Raw genomic sequence first — 11,783 nt, 5'->3', positions numbered from 1 at the left:
GCTGGCGCCATAGAATGTAGCATGCATGCTAGGTCGAGTCTCTCTCTGTTAGCATCGATAATGCTCACCGGCAACTGATCCCTAGCATAGTGGTCAAGTGCATGTCTTTCTATCTCTTCCAGACTGTTCTTGTTTCGCAGGCTACACAAGCGCTTCTGCAGATCCGTTTGGAGGAAAGAAGGCGGATTGACACCCCCGACCCCGGCAAGCCAAGGTTGTCGGGTGCTGCAAATTCAGATAAGTTTTTCTCTCCCCCTCTATGCGTTTCCGAATGAAGCTTGAACGTACGAAACTTCATTTGTTCCTATGCCACCATGCTCCCTCCTTCCTATGCCCGAAATCCCTTTCAGGCCAGAATCTGGTTGTAGTTGCGGTGGAAGGGAGGCAGCGAAGGGCCTGATCCTGCTTTACCCCTACTCCCGCCAAGGGTGTGGGTATGACCGTGGTGTAATGCGTGGGGGGGGACGACAAGGTTTGTTGCAAGGCGACATTGTTTGTTTAAAATAGCAAGGACTCACTCCTTAGTATGGGCCTCGCTCACGCACAAAAGAACCCGACAGACACCCTTTTTCATTAATACATTGTTGAACAAGTACAATTCATATGGAGTGTAAACATGAGCAAGGGGTTACAAAGTCTAAATTCGACAAGTGCCCGCAGGCTTAAGGAAAAAAGAGATAAGATGCCTGTAATCCCTTTCTTGTCCATCTCCTCAGGAAGTGGATCGGGATAACAGGAGGGCAAAAGGAGTTGTAGGATCGGAAGTATGTCTAGAGGGGGGGGGTGATTAGACTACTTGACCAAATAAAAACTTAACCTTTTCCCAATTTTAGTTCTTGGCAGATTTTAGCTAATTTAGGACAAGTCAAGCAATCGTCACATAATTCAAGCAAGCATGCAAAGAGTATATAGGCAGCGGAAAGTAAAGCATGCAACTTGCGAGAATGTAAAGGGAAGGGTTTGGAGAATTCAAACGCTATTGGAGACACGGATGTTTTTCCCGTGGTTCGGATAGGTGGTGCTATCCTACATCCATGTTGATGGAGACTTCAACCCACGAAGGGTAACGGTTGCGCGAGTCCACACAGGGCTCCACCCAAGGGCAACGGTTGCGCGAGTCCACACAGGGCTCCACCCACGAAGGGTCCACGAAGAAGCAACCACCCACAAAGGGTCCACGAAGAAGCAACCTTGTCTATCCCACCATGGCCATCGCCCACACAGGACTTGCCTCACTAGCGGTAGATCTTCACGAAGTAGGCGATCTCCTTGCCCTTACAAACTCCTTGGTTCAACTCCACAATCTTGTCGGAGGCTCCCAAGTGACACCTAGCCAATCTAGGAGACACCACTCTCCAAGAAGTAACAAATGGTGTGTAGGTAATGAACTCCTTGCTCTTGTGCTTCAAATGATAGTCTCCCCAACACTCAACTCTCTCTCATAGGATTTGGATTTGGTGGAAAGAGGGTTTGAGTGGAAAGCAACTTGGGAAGGCTAGAGATCAAGATTCATATGGTAGGAATGGAATGTCTTGGTCTCAACACATGAGTAGGTGGTTCTTTCTCAGAACATATGAGTTGGAATGGTGTGTGTGTTCTGATGGCTCTCTCATCGAATGAGAAGGAGGTGGAGGGGTATATATAGCCTCCACACAAAATCCAACCGTTACACAGTTTTCCAATCTCGGTGGGACCGAATCAATAAGCTCGGTCGGACCGAAAATGTAAACCTAGTGACCGTTAGTGATTTTCGGTGGGACTGACATGCAACTCGGTAGGACCGATATGGTTAGGGTTTGGGCATAACGTAATCTCGGTGAGACCGATTACACAAACTCGGTGAGACCGAATTTGGTAATTAGCTAACCAGAGAGTTGGTCAGGCAAACTCGGTGGGACCGATTTGCTCTTTCGGTGAGACCGAGTGGAACTCGGTGAGACCGAAAAGTTACAAAGGGGAAACACTGAGTTTACATTGCAATCTCGGTGGGACCGATTCGCTCTTTCGGTAAGACCGAAAAGTTACGAAAGGGAAACAGAGAGTTTGCAACCCCATCTCGGTGAGACCGAGATCCTTATCGGTAGAACCGAATTGCTAGGGTTTGGCAGTGGCTAATGACAAGTGAAACTCGGTGGTGCCGGATAGGAAGAATCGGTAGGACCGAGTTTGGCTTAGGGTTTAGGTCATATGTGGATATGGGAAAGTAGTTGAGGGTTTTGGAGCATATCACTAAGCACATGAAGCAAGAGGCTCATTAAGCAACACCTCATCCCTCCTTGATAGTATTGGCTTTTCCTATGGACTCAATGTGATCTTGGATCACTAAAATATAAAATGAAGAGTCTTGAGCTTTTGAGCTTGAGCCAATCCTTTGTCCTTAGCATTTTGAGGGTTCCACTTTCACATCCATGCCATGCCAATCATTGAGCTTTCCTGAAATAATCATCTTGGAATAGCATTAGCTCAATGAGCTATATGTTGTTATGAATTACCAAAACCACCTAGGGATAGTTGCACTTTCAATCTCCCCCTTTTTGGTAATTGATGACAACATATAGATCAAAGCTTCGACAAATGATAATAAGCATGAAATATATCGTCGCTTTGAGAAGTATGTGATAAGTAAGAGCTCCCCCTAAATTTGTGCATATTTAAAATTTGCTTTGGACTGCAAATGCACAAAGAGTTAGAGTCATGGGTTACTCTTCCATGTCACATACATCTTGGTGGAGCGCTCAAAATGATAAGAATGAAATACATGCACTCATCACCAAGAATAATGAATGATCACAAGATAGATAAGATAATAGCATTAAGCAAGCATTAAGTGTAGCTTATGATCAAACACATGATCATCAATGTCTCACAAGCATAGTATCTCAAGCACTCAAAAGCAAACAAGTTCGAAAAAACCACCAAATAAAGCAAGAGAGAAAAGCAACACTCTCTCTCTCGAAGCCTATGATCTATACATCTTCTCCCCCTTTGGCAACAAGTTACCAAAAAGTTCCTAGAAAATGCATAGCACTAGATCGACGCTCAGGCTTGATCTTCAGGTGGTGGTGGAGTCCGGATCACTCCAAGGACGAAGGCTTCGGTAGATGCTGAAGTAGACGCTGGAGTTGGAGCTGAAGTAGATGCTGGAGCTGGTGGAATTGAGGCTGTAGCTGGTGCTGAAGTGGTGGCTCTGGTGTCAGCAACTGGCACGGCAGATGACCTCGGGCCTCGTGGCACTCTGGCAAAGGTATGAGTGGTAGTCCTGCCTCTCCTCTCCTGCATGTCCTCCTGGAGCTGCTCCACTGCAGACTGAACTTCTGTTACCTTGACATCCAAGTCATAGAACTTCTGTTCCATGATTCTCTCTAGGCTCTGCTGATTCTGAGTGAGAGTGGCCAGACTTTGCTCAATCCTCAGCGTGGATGCAATCAAGTAACCAAGCTGCTCTTGTTTAGTCTTCAAGAAGTATTCAGATGCCTCCTCTTGGGTAGGCATCTTGGCAGCTTTCTCCTTCCTTGCCTTCTCCTTCTTTGCAAATGCTTGGGCAGATGATGGCTCGTTCTCAGTCATGACAACTTGATTGTCCTCGAAATCTGGACGGATGGGCAAATGTTCCTTGTCCAATAAATATATGCCCGTGCCCATCTTGGAGTTGATGAGCTCCTGAATCTGAGGGGCATATCCGCAGCTCCTCTTCTGGTCTGCTGCAGTCCTCTTGATAGTTTCCACTATGAGGCTCATCACCTTGAACTTCTGAGGCACATCAAACACATGTAGCAAGTTGATAGCATGGCCTCTGATCATCTTGTGATCTCCAGACTTGGGCAGTAAGGTGTGCCTTAGTATCCAATTGATCGTCGGGAGTCCTGACAGAAGGTAATGCACAGAGCCAAACTTGAAGGTGTCAAGAGCTTCATTGGGAATTTCCTTGTACATATTGGACATGGAGTTGTGGTCCATCTTCTTCTTGGCATAGATATCCAAGTCTTCATCTTGCTCCTCTGGGGCATTAATGATCTGTGCCCACTCAGCCACTGTAGATTGGTACCTTGTACCCTCAGACATCCATGTGATCCTCCCATCTGGATAAAAGTGAGCCGTGGAGTAGAACTGCATGATAAGCTCCTCGTTCCACTTTGTGAGCTTCTGCCCAACAAAGTCGGCTACTCCACAAGCTATGAAGCTGTCTTGCACTCCAGGATAGTGCTCCTCATTGTCCTTGATGTATGTCCAATCAACCCAACGCATATCACAGACAATGGGCTTCTTATCTAACAGCACAGTCTCATAGAAATCCTGCTGCTCCTTGGTGTGAAACCTGTAGTCCACGGCAGTCCTTCTCCTTGAAGCATACGGGTCTGCTTCTCTCCACTTTCTCAGCCCTGAATCTCTCCTGAGCTTCATGTCCTCAGCCACAGGATGAGCATCGTTGTGGTCTGGGATCTTGGGCTTTAGCTTTCTCAGGACATTTTCTTCTTCTTCTTCAGCAACAGTCTCAGGCACTGGGGCCTTGTTCTTTTCAGCTGCAGGAATGCTCCTTGTATTCCTCTTTGGTTTTGGCTTGGAGGCAGCTTTGGGCTTAGATGCAGTAGCCCCTGACCTTATGGCATCACCCATTAGCTTGGGTGCCTTGGGCGCTGGTGCAGCTACCTCTTCTTCCTCTTCTTCTTCCATGATGGAAGCTTTGCCAAGCACTCTAGCCACAGTCTTCTTCACCCTTTCCTTTCTTTTCTTGCCCTCAGCTGCAACTGGCTCTTGGGGAGTGGGCTTCTCAGTTGAGGCTCTAGCCTTTGACATGGGCTGCCTGCCTGCTGGCCTTTTGATTTTCAGACCTGGCTTAGTGCCTTGAGCTGGCTCAATTCTCTTGGAAGTGGCCTCTTCCTCTGCCACATAGTCCTCATCTTCAGAGTCTGAAGTTTTCTTCTTCCTTTGTCTCGTGGCAGCCTTTGGCAAATTGCTAGGAGTGCTCCTGCTGCCTTCATCAGATGAACTGGAGGGACTAGTGCCCTCACTCATCACCACTTGCTGCTCTGACATATTTTGGCTATCACTTTGATCAGACATGCTGCAAACTGACTGCTGACCCTGTGAATAGATTATAGATGAGGTAGAAAGGATGAGCATCACAAAATGCAGAGATTTTTGCAAAAAGAATGATCCAAAAACTTAGTTTTAGTTTCCTACTGAAATCATCTCGGATCTACCGATTTTCAAACTCGGTGATACCGAAGCAGTTTTGGAACCTAAACTAGTGAACTCGGTAGGACCGAGTCACAGTTCGGTGGCACCGAGACTGCTAGGGTTTCACTGATTTCAAAAATCGGTCACACCGATAAGTAATTCTCGGTCAGACCGAGTCTCACTTGTGCAATGGCATAAGCCAAATCGGTGGGACCGAGTTTTTCAACTCGGTGGGTCCGAGATGGTTTTGGCGGAAACCTAAACCTAGAATTTTCGAATCAAACCTAATCTACGGGCGTTTTGACTGGATAGAAGTTTCTCAAACGTGGCAAGAATCAATATGATCACAATGTGCTAGGAATCAGATTGAGGAATAGCACAGAGATCAAGTCCATACCCTAGTTCGGCGGGGACTTGCTACGGCGGCAACGGCGGGGCAGAATTCCCGTTGACGGCGACGGATACCAGCGACTGGAGGCTGCTGGCGGCGAGAAGACGATCCGGAGACCTCGAGGGCAGAGCAGGCTATCGCGCGGGCGAAGGGATTCGGAGAAATTTCCAAATTTTGCCCGTGACTATATATAGCCCGACCCTGTCGGTGTGACCGAGTGGAACGACTCGGTGGCACCGAGATTCATAACTGCGTGCAGTTACTGAAACTCGGTGTGACCGAAAAGTTCAAATCGGTTGCACCGAGATCGAAAACCTAGATCAACTTAATGATCTCGGTAGGACCGAAAGTGGAGTATCGGTCAGACCGAGAATCATAAAGAGGTTTTGGAAGTTTAAGTCTATGACGAATCGGGGACTCCGAGCGCTCCTCACACAGAGTGGTTCGAATCTGACTTGATCAAATTTTGTGATGCAGCATGAATAGAGTTTGAGACGAGAAAAGCATAGATAGCTAGAGGAGGTTCTTAGGCATTCTTGTCCATCCACTTGGCAAAAAGAAATAAAACCGAACAATCAAAACAACAAGTGGATGTCCTCGAACGAGTAAAATATGCAACCAGCATGCTCACACAATAAGATGGCAAATGAAATATGTGGCAAGGCATGCACAACCAATACTAGCATCTATCAAGCAATTTGCGATGACTAGGTCATCTATGTATGAGTATATTGACTTAGGAGTCAAGTGAGAACACTTGATCATAGGTCATACTCATCGTTTAAGCCCAAGTGGGGTTACCACTTTTACATAAAGCATTGTTGTGTTCACATCTTTAGAGTTGCTTTAGCTCAAGTCTTAGAGTAAAGCTCCCCCTAGATGTGATATCCCCCCCTAAGAGGGATGAACTAACCTTGGGTTTTGTCGATGATGACTTCATGTAGATATTGAAGATGTGGATGCTCAATGTTGATGTAGATCTCTTGGAGCTATCCATTTGAGTGAATTGCACTTTCAATACCTACATGGGTTAGTCCCACAAGGAACAAACAAGGATATCCATAGACATAGAGTGATGCACACAAAAGATGATGTCCATGAAAACTTTTAGGTTACCTTGTCCCTTGTCTTACCAACAAGAGGGTTTGTGACTCCTTGAACTAGTGCAAGATGTGGAAGTTGATTGCACTTGTTCTTGCCAAAATGATAAGAGTGAAGTATGTTGGCGGAGTCACCCTCAAGAACTCTCTAGTTCTTCTTCTTTTGGATCCACATCATCTTGATGGGAATCCTTGGAGTTGTAGTCGTACTTGATGAAGTGGAGCTTGAAGTAGTCTTGGGAATCCACTTGACTAAGGTCTTCGGAGCTTCTTCAAATGCATCAATTTCCTCTTGAAGCTTGTCCTTGCCTTTTTGCTTGTAGTCTTGTGGTGGAAGATCATCTTGAGCTTGTGTCCCCTTGAAAGAAGTATCATACTTCTCTTGTTGAGGGACAAACTTTGTCTTGGGGTATTGATCTTCTTCCCACTCAACTCCATTGGCATTGAACTTTTGTTCAAAACCAACACCTTGATTCTTCCGGTGCATTCCTTGCTTGCGCACAATTTCCTCGAATTGCTTACTCCCGGCAAGGCTTTTGTACACTCCTTTCTCTATAATTCCCTTCAATAAACTATTTTCTTGCTCAAGTGTAACTTGGCTAAGAGAATCATTAGTGGAATCAAGAGAACTACTAGAAGCAACAATATTGGATTTAACATGATCATTGTTACTGCTAGAGGAAGAATCTTTCTTGTTAGACTTGACTTGAGGCATGTAAGTGGATAAGAGTAAACGCTTGGCAATGTAAGAAGAACTTTTCTTGCGGAGATCATCATTGATTGCTTTTAAGAACTCATGCTCTTGCTCAAGATTGAGCTTTTCAAAGCGTAATTTCTCATGAGCTCTTAAAAGTTCTCGATGATCTTCGAAGATAGTGTCATGAGCTAACTTAAGAGTTTTTAGTTCTTTAGTTAGAGCCTCAATCTTCTCCTTATCATTGTCATTCGTTTTATCTTGATTAGCATGTTTAATTGACACTTCATCATAGTATTCATCACTAGAGTTGTCAACAAGCAAATCATCACCTAACAAGTCATCTTCATCACTATTGAAATCAACATACTCGGGGTGTGTTACCTTAGGACCTTTGGCCATGAAGCATCTTCCAATTCCTTCATTTGGTGAGTCAAATATGTCGTAGGAGTTGGTTGACACAAGTGCTAGACCGGCAACACCTTCATCTTGAGTATCTTCGGAGTCGGAGTGATAACTTTTCTCGGAGTGGCTGTCGGAGTCGGAGCCGGATACCCATTCACCAACATGAGCTTGATGTCTTCGTCTTGTGTAGCTCCTTGATGATTTTTCCTTCCTTTCCGAATCCTTGCTTCTCCGTGAGTATCTTCGTTCATAATGATCATCTCTACTCCTTCTCTCTCTTGGTGATGATTCTTTGCTTCTTCTTTTTGGAGAATCTTCTCTTCTCTTGTAGGGAGCCGTACACTCATTGGAATAGTGTCCGGGTCTTCCACAATTGTAACAGTTTCGCTCTCGACTAGAAGATCTTTTGTCATTGTAGGACCTTGACTTGGAGCTTCTATCTTTGCTTCTACTCTTGTAGAACTTGTTGAAGTTCCTCACCATTAAGCTCAATTCTTCATTGAAGTCTTGTTTCTCACTCGATGATGTAGGGGCTTCACATGAGGCTTTATAGGCACCACTTGATTTGTTGTGAAGTTCCTCTTTATCCTTAAGTGACATCTCATGAGCAACAATTCTTCCAATCACCTCCGTTGGCTTGAGATCTTTGTAGTTGGGCATCATTTGGATCAATGTGCACACGGTATCATATTTTCCATCCAAGGCTCTTAGAATCTTCTTGATGATGAATCTATCGGTCATCTCTTCACTTCCTAAGCCGGCAATCTCATTTGTGATGAGAGCAAGCCTAGAGTACATCTCAGCGACACCTTCACCATCCTTCATCTTGAACTTGTCAAGTTGGCTTTGAAGTACATCCAACTTGGATTCCTTGACGGAGTCGGTACCTTCGTGCATATCAATCAAAGTGTCCCAAATTTCCTTTGCATTCTCAAGGCGGCTGATTTTGTTGAATTCTTCGGGGCACAATCCGTTGAAGAGAATATCACAAGCTTGAGCATTGTATTGCAACATCTTCAACTCATCCGCGGTAGCTTCACGGTTTGGTTCTCTCCCGTCAAAGAAGTCACCTTGCAAACCAACACACACAATAGCCCAAACGGCGGGGTTATGTCCAAGAATATGCATTTTCATTTTATGCTTCCAACTAGCAAAGTTAGTACCATCAAAGTAAGGACCTCTACGGCGATAATTTCCCTCGCTAGATGCCATACTCTCCTAGGTTGTGAAACCAAGGCTATGACCACCAAAAGCTATGGAGATCAAAGCAAATGGAGACCAAAGCTCTGATACCACTTGTAGGATCGGAAGTATGTCTAGAGGGGGGGTGATTAGACTACTTGACCAAATAAAAACTTAACCTTTTCCCAATTTTAGTTCTTGGCAGATTTTAGCTAATTTAGGACAAGTCAAGCAATCATCACATAATTCAAGCAAGCATGCAAAGAGTATATAGGCAGCGGAAAGTAAAGCATGCAACTTGCGAGAATGTAAAGGGAAGGGTTTGGAGAATTCAAACGCTATTGGAGACACGGATGTTTTTCCCGTGGTTCGGATAGGTGGTGCTATCCTACATCCACGTTGATGGAGACTTCAACCCACGAAGGGTAACGGTTGCGCGAGTCCACACAGGGCTCCACCCAAGGGCAACGGTTGCGCGAGTCCACACAGGGCTCCACCCACGAAGGGTCCACGAAGAAGCAACCACCCACAAAGGGTCCACGAAGAAGCAACCTTGTCTATCCCACCATGGCCATCGCCCACACAGGACTTGCCTCACTAGCGGTAGATCTTCACGAAGTAGGCGATCTCCTTGCCCTTACAAACTCCTTGGTTCAACTCCACAATCTTGTCGGAGGCTCCCAAGTGACACCTAGCCAATCTAGGAGACACCACTCTCCAAGAAGTAACAAATGGTGTGTAGGTAATGAACTCCTTGCTCTTGTGCTTCAAATGATAGTCTCCCCAACACTCAACTCTCTCTCATAGGATTTGGATTTGGTGGAAAGAGGGTTTGAGTGGAAAGCAACTTGGGAAGGCTAGAGATCAAGATTCATATGGTAGGAATGGAATGTCTTGGTCTCAACACATGAGTAGGTGGTTCTTTCTCAGAACATATGAGTTGGAATGGTGTGTGTGTTCTGATGGCTCTCTCTTCGAATGAGAAGGAGGTGGAGGGGTATATATAGCCTCCACACAAAATCCAACCGTTACACAGTTTTCCAATCTCGGTGGGACCGAATCAATAAGCTCGGTCGGACCGAAAATGTAAACCTAGTGGCCGTTAGTGATTTTCGGTGGGACTGACATGCAACTCGGTAGGACCGATATGGTTAGGGTTTGGGCATAACGTAATCTCGGTGAGACCGATTACACAAACTCGGTGAGACCGAATTTGGTAATTAGCTAACCAGAGAGTTGGTCAGGCAAACTCGGTGGGACCGATTTGCTCTTTCGGTGAGACCGAGTGGAATGGACCTCAACGCCAGACGAAGAAGTCAGAGAGACCACCCTTCCCGCCAAGGAGACGAGCCATGATTGGATCATGTACTTTGACGAAGCCTTCTCACTGCAAGGTGCTGGTGCTGGCGTGCTGCTTGTTGCACCCACCAGAGAGCACCTCAAGTACGTAGTCCACATGCACTTTCCCCGGGAAAAGTCAACAAATAACACGTCGGAGTACAAGGGATTGCTTTCCGGTCTCAGGATCGCGGCAGACCTCGGAATCAGGAAGCTCATCATCAAAGGTGATTCGCAGCTCGTCGTCAAGCAAGTCAATAAGGATTACTAGAGACCATTGATGGAATCTTATGTGGATGAGGTGAGGAAGTTGGAGGAGTGTTTTGACGGTCTGCGAGCAGAGCATGTTCCCCGAGCGAAGAACAACATTGCCGATGACTTGTCGAAACGCTCCGCCCTCAAGTTGCCTGTGGAACCAAGTACCTTTGTGCTTCAATTGACCCAGCCATCCATTGAGCCATCAATAGGACAGAACAAGCGAAGGAAGGCAGGCCTCGGCAAGTACTTTCCCGCTGAGCTCCCAGGAGCCGCCGACAAGGACGCTGCCGGGTGCCCCAAGCTTGCCGAAAGGCAGCAACCTCTGGCAGGACCCCAAGCCCTGGCCGTTGAGGCAGCTGCCCCTACGGTGGAAGATGAGCCTTTAGTCCTTGCCGTCGAGCCCCAGGCTCCAGCATGGGCGCAACACACCATCTGTTTTCTCCAAACCGGGGAACTCCCTGAGGAACAGGAAGAAGCAGAGAAAGTAGCCCGTCAGTCCAGCATGTACCAGTTTGTGGATGATGCCCTATACAGAAGGAGACCAAACGATGTGAAATTGAAGTGCATTCCTCGGGAAGACGGACTGGAGGTGTTGGCAGAGATACATGGAGGCACGTGTGGCTCCCACATAGGGTCGAGAGCCCTTGCCGACAAAGCATTTCGGCAAGGTTTCTTCTGGCCCACCGCTCTCCGGGATGCAACTGCACTAGCAACCAAGTGTGAAGCGTGCCAGTTCCATTCAAAGAAGCTTCATCAACCAGCCCAAGCTCTTTAGACAGTCCCTCTTTCCTGGCCATTTTTGGTCTGGGGGCTCGACATACTGGGCCCCTTTCCCCGTGCTGTCGGGGGCTTTGAGTACTTGTACGCTGCGATCGACAAGTTCATAAAGTGTCCGGAAGTAGAACCCGTGAGAAAGGTGACATCACAATGAGCCGCCAAGTTCTTCAAGGGGCTAGTCTGCCGTTTTGGTGTGCCGAACAGAGTCATCACCGACAACGACACGTAGTTCACGAGCCACACCTTTATGCAGTATATCCGAGACCTCGAGAGCAAGGTTTGTTTTGCTTCCGTCGCTCATCCCAGAAGCAACGGTCAGGTCGAGAGAGCAAACGCAAAGGTGTTGCGAGGCCTCAAGACCAGGACTTTTGACAGGCTACACAAGTGCCGAAGGCGATGGGTTGATGAGTTGCCAACGATTCTTTGGTCGATCAGAACGATGCAAAATCGAGCCACTGGC

This window comes from Triticum aestivum, chromosome 6A (genome assembly GCF_018294505.1).
Source record: "Triticum aestivum cultivar Chinese Spring chromosome 6A, IWGSC CS RefSeq v2.1, whole genome shotgun sequence".
Taxonomy (NCBI): Eukaryota; Viridiplantae; Streptophyta; class Magnoliopsida; order Poales; family Poaceae; genus Triticum; species Triticum aestivum.
Note: the sequence above shows the minus strand (reverse complement) of the source record.